Genomic DNA, 20290 nt, shown 5'->3' on the forward strand with positions numbered 1-20290 from the left:
GCAATCTTTCAATCTAGCCACATCCTCTACTACTGCTACTTTAGGAACTCTTGCCTGTTCCACCACAATAAGGCTCTCTATCACTGACTCCCGAAATTTTACAAATTTCATCCTTGACTCAGGTGAACAATCCTTGAACACAATAAAAGCATTAAAAGTTGCCAAATGAAATAAATGTAGGGCCAACTTTTTATACCACATGTAAGACTTACGAAGAGCAGTGTAAGGATCCAACCTCTGATCTGCTCTATCAACACCACTTATGTGCCTATTGTAGTCCAAAATGCACACAGGTTTGCACACTTCAGCAACCTGACCCCAAACAGTCACAGGGGAAGTACTCTCTTCATGGATGGTAGATAGCATGTACACATCCCTCCTGTATGACAATTTCAGAGCTAGCAGCTCATTATTCCGCAAGGTACTGCACTATCCCCTCTCAAGTTTTTTACAGACAAGCTCCCTTGGATAGCCTTTCTGGTTAGAACGGATTGTGCCACAGGCAACAGTGTCCACTCTAAACAACTCCTTAAACAACTGCACTCCAGTGTAGAAATTATCTACATACAAATGGTAACCTTTGTTAAACAGCTGTCTACCAAGTTCCCACACAATTTTCTCGCTAAATCCAAAAGTGGGCGGACAACCAGCAGGGTCAATAATGGAATCCCTACCTGTGTAGACCTGGAAATTATACACTTATCCCGTACTTGTCAACATCAGGACAGTGCGCGCTCTACGGGTGACAAAAATACAAAAACTCAGCCTTTATACAAGAGCATAATTCATGCATTATGTTTATATTCAGTTTGTTAACCTTTTCATTGCAGACTTTAACCTTGAAAGACACTATTCATGATGTTTGCAATAACTGTTTAATTGTAAGGTATTGCTGCAGACTTATTGAGTGTGTTAGGGTGTGGTCCCTTTCTAGGACCTTCTGGACGTTTTCTCTGCAGCATGACTGGGTGTGGTCTGAGGGCTGGGCCAGACTCTATATAAGGGAGCCTGCCCAGCTCCACGTGCTAACTATTCAGAGGTCCCGGTACAGAGCAGCAGCAATTTCCTGAGCTCCTGTTTCAGAGACCTACTTTGAAGTTCCAGGCCTGCACAGCATTATCTTGGTGATCCTAGAGCAGGGTGGTAAGCCGGTGGTCGAGCTGGGCCCCCGACCCCACTCTAAAAAGACTCTTGAATTCTTGGGCCTATTCTTGAAAACTTTCAGAGTACGCGAAGCATTGCTTTGATGTAAATCTGGTGTTCGGATCGGCAAAAGTTTTGCGCGATCGTTTCATGGCATTTGCATACCTTGTTCAAATCGGCTGAGCGCGTGATTCATTTCTTGCATTATGATCCTGGTGCTCAGGTCGGCAAAAGTTTTGCGCGATCATTTCATGGCATTTGCATACCTTGTTCGAATCGGCTGAGTCCGCAATTTGATGTAAATCTGGTGTTCGGATCGGCAAAAGTTTTGCGCGATCGTTTCATGGCATTTGCATACCGTGTTCAAATCGGCTGAGCGCGCGATTCATTTCTTGCATTATGATCCTGGTGCTCAGATCGGCAAAAGTTTTGCGCGATCATTTCATGGCATTTGTATACCTTGTTCAAATCGGCTGAGCGCCCGATTAATTTCTTGCATGACAAACCTGGTGTACGGATTGGCAAAGGCTTGCGCAATCGTTTCATGGCATTTGTATACTTTGTTCGAATCGGCTGTGTGCGCGATTCATTTCTTGCATGACAAACCAGGTGTACGGATCGGCAAAGGCTTGTGCGATCATTTCATGACATTTACATATTCTGGTTAGAATCGGCTGTGTGCGTGATTCATTTCTTACATGACAACCTTGGTGTTCAGATCAGCAAAGACTTGCGCAATCATTTCATGGCATTTACATACTCTGGTTAGAATCGGCTGTGTGCGCGATTCATTTCTTGCTTGACAAACTTGGTGTTCTGCCCTCCTTGGGGGCAGATGGGCCTAAATGAAATAGGCCCATCTGCCCCGAATGGGGACAGAAATGGCCAACACTAATTTACCCACTTTGCCCCCAAGACACAAAACACACAGAACACACAATCCCTGGGGCCTAGTGGGTTTCGACCCCACCAGGGGCGAGATCGGCCAAAAACATGGCCGATATAGCCCCAGGGGGGCCGAAACATATAAAATATGAAATATATAAAAAAAATATTGCTCCCGGGGCAACAACCCTTGCCTAAGAGGTCGCTGCCCAAAAATATAATGAAAATAAAATCCCTGGTTCCTAGTGGGTTTCGACCTCCCCTGGCCAAAAGAATGGCCGATCTGCCCCCAGGGGGGCCGAAACAGGATTTATTATTGCCTCCCAGGGGAGCAACCCTTGCCCAAGGGGTCGCTCCCCAAAATAAAATTCAGAGGAAATCCCTAGTGCCTTGTGGGGATTCGTAAAGCAGGAATCTATTGAAAGCAGACACGGGGAAAGGAAAAACTCTTTTCTTTCCCCCAGGGTCTGTTTCCCCCCCCAAAAAGAGAAGGACTCACCAAAAACGGGTCCTTTCTCTAGATGAGCTGGAAGCAAATGGCTTTCAGGGCGTCCTCGGCTGCTTCTGATGACGTTGGTGCGCTGTGAGTGCGCCGACATCCTCAGATTGCTGAGGGGGGTTTGGGGGTGGAAGAGAAAGGGATTCCCTTTCCATCCCAGACTGGGGGGTGTGGGAGGAAGGCCCACGGGGAGCGCTAGTGCTCCCTCCTTGGGCCGGGTGCAGGCCGAGCTGGTCTCGTCCCAGGCACACAGGAACCCTGTCTGTTTCCCCCCAAAAAGAGAAGGACTCACCAAAAACAGGTTGAGCTGGAAGCACATGGCTTCCAGGGCATCCTCGGCTGCTTCTGATGATGTTGGTGCGCTGTGAGTGCGCCGACATCATCAGATTGCTGAGAGGGGTGTTGGGGGTGGAAGGGGCAGCGATTCCCCTTCCATCCCTGACTGGGGGGGGGGGTGAGGAAGGCCCACGGGGAGCGCTAGTGCTCCCCCGTGGGCCGGGTGCAGGAAGAGCTGGTCTCGTCCCAGGCACACAGGAACCGTGTGCCTGGGACGAGACCAGCTCACCCTAGGCACCCTGGGGGTGAAACAAAGGAAGAAAAAGGCTTGAAGGAGCAAACACTAAAATGCCATGCTAGTCCATGCTTCTTTACTCAAACCAAAGCTAGAGTTTGAGAAAAACACTTCACTTTGCCATTTATAATGTTGATAAAACCACATGGGCTAGTCGATCTCCGTTAGAATAGTGGGTTGTAATCAAGTGGACTGTTAAATGAATGTTGACATGTTTTGTTTTCTGCTTTGCTAATGTTTCCTCTTTTCATGACAATGTTTGATTAGAAATTCAAAAAAGTTCTCTGAAATAAAAAAGTGATCATGCCAATTCATTTACGTGACCACATGTGTGAAAGGTTTCAGTCAGGTTTTCTTTTTCTTTTGCATCTGTGGCCCATCCTGACTTACAAAATGTAGGCCAAACCCCTCATTTCTCTCACTGTTAGGAAGTTGGCATTTTCTTGCCCTAACCATTTGGTGCTTGCAGTCTTTGACTAGGTGTAGTTGGCAATTGGCCTTTGTGTATTCCTCCCAGACAGCCACCCAATAGAGGGGCTGGATGTTGTCAGGATGGGCCTACCTGGCAGGATGGGGTGGCAATTCTATGCACAGCCCCACTTACACTTCAAAGACACTGCTTTAGCTCACATAAAAAGAACTCCACACTAGCATTTTATGACTCAGAGCATCCTAGGAGCAGGACAAGGATGCAAGAAATTCCAGACACTTTTGTAGAAGGAAAACTCCAGAAGCTTCTTTTACTTTAAAGCTGGCTCCAGGTATAAAACTAGGACCATCATTCCCACTCTTCACTTCACTTCTAGACCCGTGAAGGAGTCTCTGAGAACTGCCCTGCTGCCTGTGGTCTGCTGTGTTTTTCAGAGGAATGCCCCACTGCACCTCCCTGCTGCCTGAAGCCTTCCTTATGACCTCAGAGGACTGCACTGTTGCTTGAGAAATATTTTCTGCTTTATTTGGCTGGATTTCTGATCGTATTCTCATGCACAGAAAAGGCTCCAACCATCTTGAACCCACACCTAGAGCCAGTCTGATTGAGTCCTGACCCTCCAAGTGGTGCACTCCAATCCTGGGTCCTTGGAAGTGGTACTAAAGGGGCCCACTTAGCCCAAATCCACAATATGGGTGTGAGAAATTGGTTTGTTGGTTGACTGGAGAGTCAGCCCTGGCCAAGTAACCGCCATAATCCCTGGCAGGATGAACCAAAAAGTCACAAAATTAATATTTGTTCAACCCAGGGTACCTTGGCACAAAAAGCAGTCTGATTGAACTAAAAGGCAATGTGTAAAGCATTTATGCAAAACATTAATAACATGACAACACAAGAAAAATCCCACATCAATTTAGAAACATAGAATAAATGTTAATCCATTATTTGACACTGAAATGACAAAAATCCAATCAGCAGATCTGGAATGATGAATTTTTAAAGTTTTTAGTAAAAACTACCACCTAAAAGATCAAAGCAAAAACTGTGGACATCTAGGGGCATATTTATGAAAATGTAGTGCATCACAGCTGGCGCGCCACTTTTTCTGCGCCCTCTCCCTTATCAGCACCTAACCCCACCATGTGTGCGCCATATTTATGATACGACGCACCATGGCACACGCAAGCGTCAGAAATGTTGATGCTAGTTTGCTGCTTTACAGGATTAGCACCAAACATTTTGATGCTAATCCTGCAGAGTGAAAGGAGGCCCATTGAAAACAATGGGAGCCTCATTTGAGGACCTTCCTTCGGCGTTTTTGCCAACCTAACGGCAAATTAGCATAAACAAATGAAGCTAATATGGCGCTAGGGCCTTCATATATATGGCCCCTAGTCTCACGAGACCCCGTCAAAGTAAAAAAATATGGCTGACTGTGATGGGGAATGGGTCAGATACAAGAAGTGGATTGCTTACCTTAGGACTTAGAAGAAATTTAGGTTAACATTTTTTTAAGAAGGTCAAGCTGCAGCCGGTGTCCTAGGAGGGAGCATCTTCTTCAAGTAATTGCTGGACGAAGTCACTGTGAATATTTCTAATTTCAGACTTAGTCACTTTTATTGAAGTCAAAAATCTCCAGCAGGATGAGGCAGAAAAATGAAGACAGCGAGAATTCGAGAAGTCTGAAAGCCCTTTGCTAAAGGGCTGCTAAACAGTATTTGCTGAGGTGGAGAAAGATGTAGTGGAAGCAACCAAAAATTCAGGCACAACAGCTGTACTCCTTGGGTGGATTGATTAGCAGGTTGGTCCTCAAAGCAGTCTTTAGCCAAAAATATCCCAAATTTGGGATTTTGGCTATCTGGGCAAATTTAGCACCACCACCAAGGGCCCAGGCCTGGATGCACACCACTTGGGGGTTAGGACTCACTCATGCTGGGTCCAGGTGCGGATTCAAGATAGTGGGAGCCTGTTATGTCCATGTGGGTCTGAACAGGAGGCCAGCAAACTAGCCTTTGGAGTCACTCTGTTAGTCCTGGGTAAAAAGGTGGTGAAGCAGGGCTCAAGCAGCAGGGCAGGTCTCTGAGGGTTCAAGGCAAGCTCCTGGCAGAAAAGCAGTCCCTCCAGGTGCAGCAAAGCAGTCTTGTGGAGTACACAGTTGACCACAGCAGCAGGCAGTCCTTTGGGAGTTTTTCTGCAAGATCAGAAAGTGAATCAAAGAGATGGTCTGAGGCCCTGTTTTTATATCTGGTGCCTTTTTGATGTAGGAAAAGTTTCTATAGGTTTCTCTTTGAAGAGATGTAAAAGTCTGAAGGTATGCGCCGACTGGACCGAATCCACTTCTTGTATCCGACCTGCGCTCTATCATGGTCTGCCTTTTTCTTTTTACTTTGACCCAGTTGTGGCGTGGTTGCTTGGTCAAAAAAGTCCACTGGGAACCAAGAGGAGCCAGGACCTAAATGCATGCTGATCTACCCAAGGTGCATAACCAGTGTGCCTTACTTCACAGTAACTTCAGCTACATTCTTCTTCAGAGCAGCTGAGTATGTTCAGTGGCTCCTATCCGGAAGGGATAACTGGCCTCGTGGAGCCCTCGTCGGCTACAGCCTGCAGCTTTGTCTCACTGGAGATTCATGGATTCCAAAAAAGAGACTTAGGGACATATTTATGAGAGCCTTGTGTCACGTTTACACCAGAAAAGTGGTACATCCATGACGCAAGGCTCTAAGTCAGATTCACGAAGGCACGCACAGCCACATTGCATGGCTTTGAGTGGCCTCATAAATCTTGAGCAAGGCAATACAGTGCAAATCGCTGTGCCACCTTACTCTGCGCAAGGGAGGTGTTCCGTGGGCATTGCAGTGGGTGTTTCCACACAACTCCCATGGGTATTGACGCATTCACAGATTAACAAGGAGTTGTAAACCTGGGAATGAGTCAAAACCTTACACCTCCCCAGGGCAGACATAACAAGGAGAAATATATTTTTTTCTCTGTAACGGGGTTCGCATTACAGCAACCCCCTTGGCGGTAAAGACAGGGACACCTGAATGCGCGCATTTGGCTGGTTTCCCTGCAAAGTGCCCCGCGGGTACGTCGGCGACAGTAATCCCGACGGAAGAGGAATACTTCTGGGGTCATACCCAAAAGGGGGGTGGAGTGATCCCATCAGGAGAACAAGGAGACGCGAGGAGAAGAGCTGAAGCAGATCAAGGAGACGCAGAGAGAAGAGGTGAAGCGGAACAAGGAGAAGTGGGAGATGATCACAAAGTGTCAGAATCACAGAAGAAGGCAAGAATGGAGGACGGAGGGAAACCACAGCCAGAGACCGACGACTTAAGGTCCAGAGAGAATCAGACAGCAGTACAGCTACGTCACGTTCCCGGAAAAAGTTGGCTCAACCAGGTAGGGGCTTATTTTGGCACATATTGCAACTCCTATGAATCAAAACCGAGGGGAGGGAAGGAGAATACGAAAGGGGCATTTAAAAAGGGGGGGAGAAACAACGCGATTATCCTGTGGGGACTGATGGTGATGGGAGGCCGCTCATAATCACTTATGCATGAAAAATCATGCTATGACCCACCTCGAGTGCTTCCTACCTCACATTCACCACGTTCACCTCCCCGGTGACCCATACCCTATCCCTCATATAAAAATTCACCTACCTGAGACAAGACTCTTGTATTTCTTCCTCCCGAGGCACATTGGTTGGGGTCTTGACCCGGAGGCTGTCTCTGCCGAGAGGCTTGTGAGGATCGAAGAACCAACCTAAAGGGATTAAAGAAAGAAAGAAAGACCACCAGTGAAATCTATCTATCTATATCTCAAAGCCCTGAAATAAAAGCAATTCTTAAAACACCACATAAAGACATTAGTAACTCCTCATTCTTATACCTTAATCGCCTACATTCTTCTTGTTTTTCCTCTTTCTATGTGTGCTGCATTCTGCAACAGATGTAGAAAGAGGAAAACACCTCTATGGTTTGTTTCTGTGCAGGAAGGTACCCCTTCCTGCACTTAAACTATCCTGCCGACAATACAGGCGCCCTTGCACCATGGTGCTTTCTCCCTCTGCTTGTGCCTAGTTGGCGCTGGGCTGCAGAAACGGCACCAGCACAGGGAGAAAGGACAGGAATGCACCACATTGGATAAATACAGTGCATTTATGCCCTTTTACTTTGATTTAGGGCAGCGCAGCAAGGTGCCTTGCTGCGCTGCCCCACCAAAATCCCCATAAATGAGAACCGAAGTCTGAACATTGAAATCTTCACCGCAACATTGTCCAGTGGTTGCCCATCAACGACAGCTCCTCCGCGGACAGCATGGGCTGCCTTGACCTGATGAACTTTACATTCTCAGATATTTTTCCACTGAATTTCTTCTAAGCCTGAAAGTAGTCAGAGACTGGCCCAACCTACTTTGTGTATCCAAACCACGCTTTGTCTCAGTCGGCCATAACTTTCAACTTTGCCCTGGCCTTGCACATTGGCACTATGGTCTTTTCTGCGCTATTTCTCACTTTAAACATTCATAACTGCAGTTCTACTTGGATTTTTCTAATTTTAGTGACAATTTATCATAACTTACTCTATTTTTCTAAAGTGGTATGGGATTTTTCTTCTGTTGTGTTTTCACTGTTTAAGTGCTGCATAAATGCTTTATACATTGCTTCTCAGTTAAACCTACCTGCTTTTGTGCCAAGCTACAAGAGGGGTAAGCACAAGTTAATTTAGTGACTTTTAGTGGTTCACCATCACAAGGATTGTGGCTTTTGCTTGAGAAGGGCGAACCCCCCCCCCACTCAAGCAACAACATAGTCTCTCACATACTGTCACTGTTGATTAGACTTTTGAAAGTGTCAGAAAAAAATATGTTTTGCTAATGAGAAAAATCCCATCTCGATCTGCATTTCTGTACAATGATTTCCATCCCTGTGTGGAACAACGAACTAAGGAAAACCATTCCACAATATGTCCAAAACATACAGGGCGTGATATTTTCATGGGACTGTTGTGTAAGGACTCCGAGAACCAGAATTCAATGTGTGAAGGCCATTTTGGGTGGATCTTGGTATAAAAAGAGGCCACGCCCAAAGGCATGCTCTTAGTATTAGGTTTCCCAGAAGTACAGGAGAACCTTTGTCAGGCGATGTGCTATCTCAGTGAAAAAGGACTGCAAGGGAGAAATTTTAGCCTCGAGACAACTGAAGGATAAAAAGCTACAGGTTACGTTATGCACGCTAATGAGCATTCCTTGAGTTGTTTGGAAAACACACCTTGTTGTTTTTTGGAACGATGAACGTCTAAAAGGGAAGACTGCAAATACGCTATTTTGAGCACATTCGTGCTTTTTGGATTTTGGAACATTAAAACTCAGTGGCACTAAAAGGTCTACAGTCCAACTCTTATTATTCTAAATGTAAATGTTAAAGACAGGTGAACGTCACAAGCTCGAGCCAGCAGATTATCCTAGACTCAAGTGGTATTGCTAGTCAGAACAAGTCTATGGTAACATCAGGGAAGCCAACAATGCTTATTACACAACAAGAGCTTCTGACAGATGGTCAAGCTTTCAACCCATGAAGAAAATGATCAGAAACTCTTTTTAAAACTGCATTAGGTTGAAATGCCTGATGTCCTGTCCCAGTCCAGATTTTTTCCTTTGAATTTTGGGAACTGTATTAATGTTTTATAATGGAATAAACAAGACTACAAATCCCAGAACTCAAAGAAAAAACGTGGACAGTAGTAGCACATCATGCATGGAGCTTGGAAACTTGTCAGCTCTGGAAACAGTGCTATTATTCTGCATATGTTGTGAATGGTGGTTATACATGGAGTTAAAATGCATTTGCTGTCATTGCAGTGTTATCAGAAACAGAATCCGATTCCCCAATAAACAGACTGAGCAAAGTTCTTGTGACATAGCCATGGTCTGCATGAAGTGCTGATATAAGGCTGTGGGTCTCCAGTTGATAAACCTTTGGGAACACTATACCCAAATAACATCTCCCCCACCATCCCTTTGGAAGACGATAATAGGCATTATACCCACAAATGTAATATACACCTGGAATGACAGGGTCAAGTCCGTTCATCATAAATGTCCATTTGGCCTTAAAAATAAACGTATGTTTACACTCACTCGCCCCTACAAAAATGTTGTCATAATAAGATTCACCTCGATATATACAAAATTTCCCTACATGCCAAGCATCTAAAGCTATTTTCCCTTGTGTCTTTATTGCAGCAAAATCATAGTTATCTACTGAAGTCCTCTTATGTAGCTCTTTTTCTAATTTCGCCTTCATTTGTGCCCTTCTATCATCTGTGCGATCTAAAAAGCTTATTTCTACTGCAGAGAGCGAGCAGGTAAGGTTTTCCCTATGAGCGTGAGCCGTTTCAAAAGGTTGCATTGGCTCGAAAAATTCCCTCATTATTTTAGCATCCCAATCTTTAGCAATCTGGCTTAGCTGCGCTATTATAGGAACATATGCAAAGGTAACATCATAATTCGAGTAAAAATACTGTATGTTAGTTTGACCATAAAACCTAGACATTACTATACTACATGTAATCCCGTATGTAAGAGGCATGTGGTGATATGTCACCCCTTCCTTCACTGATGTCGGTATCTGTGTACACACATAACAATCTTTCGCATCCATAGTCTCAACATATTCTGTTAGCAAGCGATAGAAAACGTTATACGAAAGCTCTTTCTTATCGTGCAAGAGTCTCTCATCCAATGCTAGTCTTTTCAATGCGGTTAGTTCAGTGACAGTAACAGGAGCAAGAGTAGAAGCATCAATTCTCTCATTCTCAGTCTTACCATGTATTCCAAGCACAATTGCCATTATTATTATTACACATACAATTATCAAGCCTATAGACACATATTTACAATATTTCTTTCTATTGTTTTGCGTCATGATCTGTATAGATTCAGAGAGCTAGAAGCACTTGTAAAAGAAACTATTTAGCAATTCAGTTACAAAGCTGAACGAGCGCAATGTTCACACCGTCTTCTTCAAAAGGCCAGTCACTTATCGGTTAGCAGCATTTGTCTCTATTCGGCAATAACTCAGTCTTTATCGGTTTAGCAAATGTCTCATCCGGTTTAGCAATGTCTCAGCTGGTTGTTTGTATCACGTTATATTGTAGCAAGCAATATCATTTATTACCCTTTCAATCGACAGAGTCCATAAAACTTTTCTTTTCTATTGGTATCTCTTCCTCTTCTTCATTCTCAATGCTTAGAGATACAAATTCGTCAGTCCAATCGTCATTGACTACATATGCCCATTCAGGACCGGAATACCTCCTGTTCGGTATCCTTTTCCTTTTCAATTTTGCTTCTCTTTTTGATTCTGCTTCGCTGGTACTTTCCTCTTTTGTCAAGTCTTTTTCTTCACTTGAGGATTGTTCCACAACAGTCACTTCCTTTCTTTTCTCTTTCACTTTTGGCCTTTCTCCGTCATTCAAACTTTCTTTAGTCCTTTCTTTTATTGGTGATATACTTAGTCTCCTCTTTGCACCGTGTCCATTTGATGGACCTGCGATCTTTTCTGAGGAAGCTTGAACTTTTTCGTTCTGTTCTGCTTTGTCCCCTCCTCCTGGGGAATCAATCACGTTCTCTTTTTCTTTTTCTGTACCGTCTGCTTCTGGGAAAGCCCTCCTCTGATCAGGCTCTCCTGCTTTTTCACCTCTTTCGAGCCCTTCGTCACCGTTACTTTCGTCAGGCTCTTTATCACTTTCAGCTGCTTCAGGTTCTTTATCACCTTCAGCTGCTTCAGGCTCTTTGCTACCCTCAGCTGCTTCAGGTTCTTTGTCACCTTCAGCTGCTTCGTCGCTGTCTGAACTTTCTCCTTGGTCTCCCCCAAGCGAGTTGGTCTCTTCGTCGTCAGAGAATATCTCTCTCTCTTCCGTTCCTGCCTGTTCGCCTTCAGTTCGGTTTTGCTCTGTCTCAGCACTCAGCACTGCTTTGTCAGGCACTGGTAGTTTCAGCGCTTCAACTTCCTCATCTGTGGGACACAACACCTTCTTTGTGTGACTGGCGTGAATCCAGTTGGGAACCCCCGCACACTTCACATCGGTAGTTGTCGTCAGGATCACTTGGAAAGGGCCTTTCCAACGGGGTTCCAGATACGACTTTCTCACGTGCTTCTTTACCACAACCCAGTCACCTGCTTTCAGTGCGTGTCCTGGACCTTGGATCGGTGGCAAGGTGGTCGCTTCCACCTGGTGAGAGAAAGAGCGAACCACGTCAGCCAGACCCTTGCAGTAGTCTAACACCATATCATCTGAAATATTCAAAAGCGCATTTCCGGGAACTGCAGGAAGTCTCATAGCCCTGCCCATGAGGATTTCGTGCGGAGACAATCCAGTCTTTCTATCAGGGGTGTTCCTCATTGACATTAGCACTAAGGGCAATGCGTCAGGCCATTTCAAATTTGTCGATGCACATATTTTCGCCATTCTTGATTTCAGTGTACCATTCATCTGCTCCACCAGTCCTGATGCTTCAGGGCGATAGCTACAATGCAGCTTTTGCTCAATGTTCAGCGCTTCGCAAAGTAACTTTATCACCTCGTTATTGAAGTGACTTCCCCTGTCTGATTCTAAAGAGATCGGGAATCCGAAACGTGGTATTAACTCTCTTAACAACAGCTTTGCAACTGTAAGGCTGTCATTTCTACGTGTGGGGTATGCCTCAATCCAGTGACTAAAAATGCACACAATCACCAACACATATTTCAAACCTCCATGCACAGGCATCTCAATGAAGTCCATCTGCATATGACTAAAAGGCCCGCTTGCCCTACCAATGTGGCTCGCGTTCACAACTGTTCCCTTTCCTGGGTTCATCTGCTGGCAAGTGACACATCGATGGCAAACTGCTTCTGCAGCTTGACGAAATCTGGGGTTAAACCAATCAGTTTTGAACAATCTTATCATGGCATCTCTCCCTAGGTGAGCTTGCCCATGATAGAACCGCGCAAGCTGTGATAAGAGAGTGTTTGGCAAAACAAATTTTCCTTCCTGTGAAACCCATAACTCGTCTGGTCTCTTTATACATTGTGATTTAATCCAGGAATCTCTTTCATCCTCCCTGACATTATTTTGTAATGCTTTTAATTCATCTATTGTGTCTACGACCTTCAAGACAAATGCTTCGGCTGGTTCGAGTTCTGACTCACTTATTGAGTTCCATTCATCTCTCAGTAATATACAGTTCAAGGCACAAAATCTTGCGACTTGATCCGCATATGCATTTTCCAGAGAAACATAGTCCTGTCCTTTCGTATGAGCACTACACTTTACCACTGCAACTTCGTCTGGCACTTGAATGGCGTGTAAGAATTCCCTTATCCTCTCCCCGTTCTTCACTGGGGATCCTGAAGAAGTCAGGAAACCTCTCTGGGACCATAGTTGTCCAAAGTCATGCACAATCCCAAACCTGTATTGACTATCAGTGTAAATGGTGACTTTCATCAATGCAGACAGTTGACATGCTCTGGTAAGGGCTACAAGTTCTGCTACTTGTGCAGAATAGACTCCTTGAAGCCATCCCGCTTCCAAGACCCCTGTTACAGTACAGACGGCATATCCTGCTTTCAAAATCCCCATCCCGTCTCTTAGACATGACCCATCAACAAAAAGAATTTGGTCATTTTCATCAAGCTTAGTATCCTTAATGTCCGGTCGAGGTTTTGTGCAAAATTCAGTCACCTGAAGGCGGTCATGCTCGACGTCTTCAGCGTTCTCAATTTCGGCATTTTCTCCAGGAAGCAAGGTTGCTGGATTCAACGTAGTGCACCTTTTCAGCTGCACATTCGGTGAGCCCAGAATTATCGTTTCATACCTTGTGAGTCTTGCTCCAGTCATGTGCTGCGTTCGGGAGCGGGTCAAAAGTATCTCGACTGAGTGAGGGACCATGACTGTTACTGGGTGTCCCATCACTATTCCTTCACTCTGAGTGAGGCTGATACCAACTGCTGCTACGGCGCGCAGACACCCTGGGAGTGCTGCTGCGACCGGATCCAAAGTAGCTGAAAAATACGCTACTGGTCTGTTTACGCCACCATGGGCTTGGGTCAAGACAGACAAAGAACATGCATCACGTTCATGACAAAACAATGTGAAAGGCTTTGTGTAATCAGGCATACCTAAAGCTGGAGCCCTGCACATGCATTCTTTCAGTTCAACAAAAGCATCCATCTCATCTCCTTTCAACTCAATTTGATCCAAAGCATCCTTCTGGGTCAGTTTCAGTAGAGGCTTCGCTATAGTCGAGAAGTTGGGAATCCACTGGCGACAATAACCCACCATTCCCAAAAACTTCCTCACCTCCCTCCTTGTCTTTGGTGGACTCATTTGAAGTACGCTTGTTATTCTTTCCTTCATTATTCTCCGTGACCCTTTCTCTATCTGGTGACCCAAGTATTTCACTTTCTTCTGACAAAACTGTAATTTGGAAGGAGACACCTTGTGTCCATTCCTTCCCAAATGGTTCAACAGAGCAATGGTATCGGCTGTGCAGCCACTTTCTGTCTTTGATGCAACCAGTAAGTCATCAATGTACTGTACTAGGGTTGACTCGAATGGCAATTCTAATGCTTCCAAATCTTTCTTTAGAATCTGATTGAAGATTGACGGTGACTCAGAAAACCCTTGAGGAATTCGACACCAACTGTACACTCTGTCTAGGAATTTGAAACAAAAGAGAAATTGGCTGTCCTCATGAAGAGGCACCGAGAAGAATGCTTGTGACAAATCGATGACTGAGAACCACTCGGCATCGCAAGGGATCTGGAACATTATCACAGCTGGATTCGGTACTACTGGGCAGCATTTGACTATGATGTCATTTATTTTTCTCAAGTCCTGTACAAGTCGGACCTTTCCACTTGGCTTTATTAGTCCCATTATTGGTGAATTACATGGACTGCTTAACAATTCTTTCAGTACCCCTTGTTTTACAAATTCGTCAATAAGTTGGCCAACTTTCATGAGGGTGTCTTGTGCCATGTGGTATTGTGGGGTCTGGGGAAAGATTGCATTGGGCTTTACAGTCACTTTCACTGGTTCCACTCCTTTCATCAATCCCACCTCTTTCCCTGTCATATCCCACACTTCCTTTCCGACTGTTTCCCGTAACTCGGCTGGAATATCTTCTTCAGTTATCATCGGGAAAAGACAAATCAGAGGATACTCTTCATCCACAGTTTCCATCTCATCCCCCTCTACAATGTCCTCTTCTTCCCCATCACTGCTCGTCTGGATTGTTATTCCTTCGTTCGAACACATGATCGAACAACCCAATTTGCACAATAGGTCTCTCCCTAATAGTGCTATCGGGCTTGAGTCACATACCACAAACTGATGTACCCCTTGATAGTTACCGATGCTGACTGGTACCGGATTTGTTATTGGGTTCGTCAGGTGTCTGTTTGCTACTCCCACCACTTGAATTGTCCTCCCTGAGAGTGGCAAATTTGTCACTTCACTGCTCTTAACAGTTGAACGTGTGGCTCCCGTGTCAACCAAGAATGAAACACGATGACCCATTACTCTTCCCTCTACGTACGGACCCTTTTGATCAACTTCCAAGGATGCTGCAAGCACACAATCTCCTTCCTCTTCTGAACTTTCACTCTCCCATACATTGTTTATTCCACTCTCACTGTGTAGTGGGAACTGTTGTACGGTGCCATTTGTACTCATTACCTGACCCGAGACCTGTGGAGGAACCATCACTTGCTGCTGACTCATTGGTGCCAAAGGTATTTGCATTTGCTGATTAGGTACCATGGGTAACTGCTGTTGCATTGGCTGCATTTGCGTCATCTGCATACGGGGCATCTGCATCTGCTGCGGCTGCATAGGTTGTAATCCCTGCAATTGATTTATGGTCTGAAAATTTGGGTTTGGACCTCTCATTTTCGGTCCCCTCATTGTCTGAAATGCATTGACATCATTCTTTTGCTGACCAACACCTACACCTGCACCTGCACCTTCCTGCACCACCATCGGGCACTCGCGTTTCCAATGACCTACGATTCCGCACACGTGACACGGCATCACCTTTTTCATTGCCTGCACACCCGTCACAACAGTGTTCAAATCCGGACCACTATTCACAAAACCTCCTCTGCCTCTGCCTCTGGCCTGTGGCTGAAACGCCATGTTTCCCTGCAACTGCGGCTGCGGTTGCGGTACCTGCTGTTGGAACCCTTGCATCCCTTGCAAACCTTGCAGGCCTGTCTGAGCTGCCTTAAGCTGCATCATCATCACCTTCTCTTTCAACTTTTTCTGTTTCACTTCAATTTCGTCGCTACAGTATTTCGCATAATTCAAGACTTCGTCAATCGGTTTAGACTGCCAGCAAATCAAATGCGACTTTATCATCTGACTTATCTCTGGCCTCAGCCCTTCCACAAATCTAAACACAAAATGAAGCATATCCTTCGCCTCTATTGTTTCCGTGCCACTGTAGTTCTTAAACGCCTTCAGCAACCTCTCATAGTAACTATGAATCGATTCTTTAGCCTCTTGGGCAGTTCGATCAATCTTCTGCCAATCCACATTTTTCGCGGCTACCTTCGTCTTCAAATGCTCAATCACCTTATAGTACAGGCTCATCACCATAGGTGATGGTGCACCCGTCTCCCTGTCTCTCTCTGGTTCACTCGTCGGCCAACCTACAGATCTTTTGCAATCCTCCCACAAATCTGCTGGAACCACAATCTCAAATAGAGTGTTCAGGTCTTCCCAGAGACATTTTGCAAGCTTCACAAACCTATCAGTCTGTTGATACCATTCGATCGGCTTCTCTCTCAGTTTGGGAAAATCGTCCGTAAAAGACTGAATGTCACTTCTGTGCCATGGTACATGTATTAATTTTCCCCCTGCTGTCTCCCTCATTGGTAACATTGTTACTGTCTCGCTGCTTTGTGGTCTTTTCTCAGTATGCTCTGTAGCACTGTCCCTCCTCTTTTCCTTTCTCTTTACCCACCTGCTTTCCCACTTGTCTAAACACCTCCACACTTGTGCACTCTGCAACAGTTCTCTAAGGTGTGCCTTCATGCCTGCTGACCTCATGTGTTCAAAATCTGTGGCCCCAAAATCCAACCTGTAGCTTCTGCTCAAGTGTTTTGTCTTGTCTATGTCAACCCCGTTTTTGTCTGCTATTTCCTGCAAGCTCTTATGTACCTTGTTCACTTCCTTCGTAATCTTTGGACATAGATACCTCAGCTCCTCTTCCGAGTAGGACTCTAACCTATTCACTCCCATAGTCCCTTCCACCAATTCTTGTGCTTCCATGTTCAGCCTCATCCTATTCATATAATCTTCTCCCTTCCCACTGGCTGAGCTTTGGGTAGAATTCAGACTGTTGAACCACGGTGTCAGCTGTTGCGCATTCAACCCCATAAGTGTAGCGTTCACATCGACTGCCATCGATGGTTGCGGCAACTTTTCAGTATTCGATGACAGAGGTATTATCAGTGGGGGACTCGACCTCACCAGTGTCGACTGAGCACATATGGGACTAAACTCCATCAAGGTCCCAGATCCATTTGGCTGAGCCGCTATAGGAGTTATCCCTGGAGTGTTTTCTATGCACCTTCTTTCGGTCCCATTCTGCAGCATTGATCCCTGACCACTCATACCTAAGTTAGGCTGACTATACAAAGGTACCGGTGGACCTACAGTAATGGGTAGTGATATCGCATCTGGATTCTGTCCATTCCCCATGTTCTGAGGCATGTTCATTCCCACACCATGGGTCATCATTGTCGGCATGCCCATCTGACTCCCCGTCATCTGAGCATGTGCGTTTCCCCCCTGCATCTGCTTTTGGGGCATCAAAAACTGGGTTGATTCAGCTTGTGTTGATGTCTGGTTGTGACCATTCTGTATTCCCCTTACGGTTTGTTCTAGAGTCATTCCTCCACTGTTGTCACTGCTGTAGTACCCTGGGATCTGCGGCTGATAATTTTCTGCTGGTTTCAACATGGGCACATCTGGATATATTCTCCTGACCTGCTGTATCTGCGGGGTGAACAGTAAACTCGGGTCCTTAGATCCCGATGACGCTCCTGAACTCTGGGTTTCACTGTTCTGTACCGGTGCCGGAGGGGCAGAACTGGTACTTGGACCTTGTCCATTCTCCGCATATGGTGGTGGACGGTCGTTCAGCAATTGCATGATTAACTCCTCATCCTCTAACTCCTCTTCTCTTCTCAACTTTTCCTCGTCCTCTCTATCCTTGGAACACTTCCTGTCTGTCTTACAGGTAGCTTTCTTACCTGTCTCCTCTTCTTCCTTAGTAATTGCGGGAAACAATTTTATCCCCTGCAATACATCTGACCTCCACACCTTCTGTGCATTATCCCACCTAGCATCCGCTAGTGTCTTTTCTACCTTTCTCATCCTGGTCTCAAACTTCTTCTGCTGTTGCTGTCTGGCCATTAGTTCCCAAATTGCTAGAGCCTCAAACTGGGCTGGCCTTGGAGGCACCTTCATGTCGTACATCGTGAATCTCAAATTCTCTAGGATCCTTATATTGAATGTCCCATGTATCGGGAACGCTACGCTCCCATGTTTCTCTGTCAGTTTGTGCCATTGCTTTAGCCAAAGACACGGAGCTACCCCCTTCTCTTCCATTACAATGTAAGCTGGTGTACCCTCGGGTGGCGTCTCCTCTCCTACGCTTGCTTTAATGTAAGACTCCCCCTTCATCGCGCTCCTAAATGCTTTAAAGAATTTCATTTTCTCGTCTTTTATTTCACAAAGTTTGTAATCAATAGGTGACTTTAATTCCCGGAATACTCTTCACTTGCCTTTCCCCTTCCAATCGAGTCCCACGGACTGCGTCCAATCCGTGCGCGACCCTTCTCTGCAACCAACCTATCCCAGCGCGGCTCCTAGTGACGTCACACTCATACACACTGCGGCTGACAAAGCCTCGCGGCTAGTCTTCCTTCACTCAGCTCCTCTCGTAACAACCTTTGCATGTATCGCGAGCTACCAAAAAAAAAATAAAACAGATCTGTCGGTTTACTACAGGAAGGGTAACACAATCGCTTCAGGACCTTAGGGACTTTTCACTAGCCTCGGCCGCTATTCCGTCTTTCTCGGTCCCCACGTTCGCAAGCAAATCTGACCCGCAGACCTACTCTCAACTTGTCAATGATCTATTCTAGTGCACTTAGAATCTTGTCAAAGCCCGAAGTCGAAGTTTCTTTCACTCCCTTACACACGTACCGACTCGTTGACCACGCCCGATCAACCTACTAAACCGCCCAGACCACAACATAGAACAACATACTCCGGAGTCTCTTGACCTCGCAGGGCCCGTCTCAACAACAACAACCACGTGGACCTTTTTATGCACAAAGCGCCACACGCACATGAAGTTCGACGACTTCCCTACTCTCACACTCGGAGCCGCACCTCCGCTATCTCTATGAAGTTCGACGACTTCACTACTTCTACACTCGGAGTCGCACCTCCGCTATCTTCTAAAAGAAAAATCCTTGCAACCTTTTCACACACCCTGCAGCAATAAGCTGTGCAAGCGCAAAACCCTAACTTCACTCATACCATCACTAGTACCGCCAACGCTGATTCCACACCTCCATTCTCTCCATTCGCAAGCTCCGAGATCCCGGGAAAGTCGCGGTGGACCTAGCCCATCATCATTCTGTCAATCTATTTTATCCAAGAAAAATCTAATTCAACTTCCCGAATGGGGTCTCAAAATGCGTAACCGTCAATTCAACACCATGTACTTTAAGAGTACAGGGTCCCAAAAGACGAAACCATCCTCTGCTACCATCTACTGATAGAGCGGTCCGTATTAATAATTTACCTGTGTTCGGACGCTCTTTAGGCCGATGAATCTTTTGACTAAGTGGGAACTCTCTGTACTCTTAATCAATCAATTTCATTAAAATCAATAATCAATAACGAACATAAGCAATACCTTGATCAACATAACACTTAACAATCAATCCAGAATACATTTCGGCGAACCCTGACCTTTCAGTCAGGAATAACCACACCAGTTTATTCAAAGTTAGTGAATTTTATTTCCCTATATTAACAAAGCTAGCACAATGTAGATGTGTCTCAACACTAAATGATAAACATAAATGAACATTAATAGCTGTCCATAGCGGCGAAACAGGTGCAATCTATGTAGCATTTGAATCACAAGGCATTCGATAATAGCAATGCAAATCACTAATACGATAATCTGTAACGAACTAATTGCATACATTTGGTCAGCATAACAAGATCTCAAATTGCATTGTGCGACATATGGAATCCTCTCTAACCTCAAATTAGCATCGGCATGTGGGACTTCATGCAAAAACAATTTAGCAACATTAATTTAGAAAAAAACTCCTAACTAGGGCTCTTATCAAAATCAGCAGTTGGTTACCTAAAAGAAACACAATGCAATTGTACAATTTCCTTTCATATTTACCAATTACGATCAGCATACAAGGAAGTCTTCGTCTCACAGGTACCGTTCTTCGGTCAGCATGGGTACCTTTTCGATCGGCATGGGACGGGGCAAAGGGGCAGGGGTGGACGGGGCAATTGCCTCACGGCGGCAAGGTAAAACTACTACTTCATGCAAAGGGACAAATCAAAGTTAAAGTCTCTAGGGCAAGAATCGTTAAAGTCTCTTTCTCTCGATTAGAGAAAGCATCAAAGTCTCTCAAAATGGCGTCGCAGCAAAGTGGGCC

Source organism: Pleurodeles waltl, chromosome 1_1 (genome assembly GCF_031143425.1).
Source record: "Pleurodeles waltl isolate 20211129_DDA chromosome 1_1, aPleWal1.hap1.20221129, whole genome shotgun sequence".
Taxonomy (NCBI): domain Eukaryota; kingdom Metazoa; phylum Chordata; class Amphibia; order Caudata; family Salamandridae; genus Pleurodeles; species Pleurodeles waltl.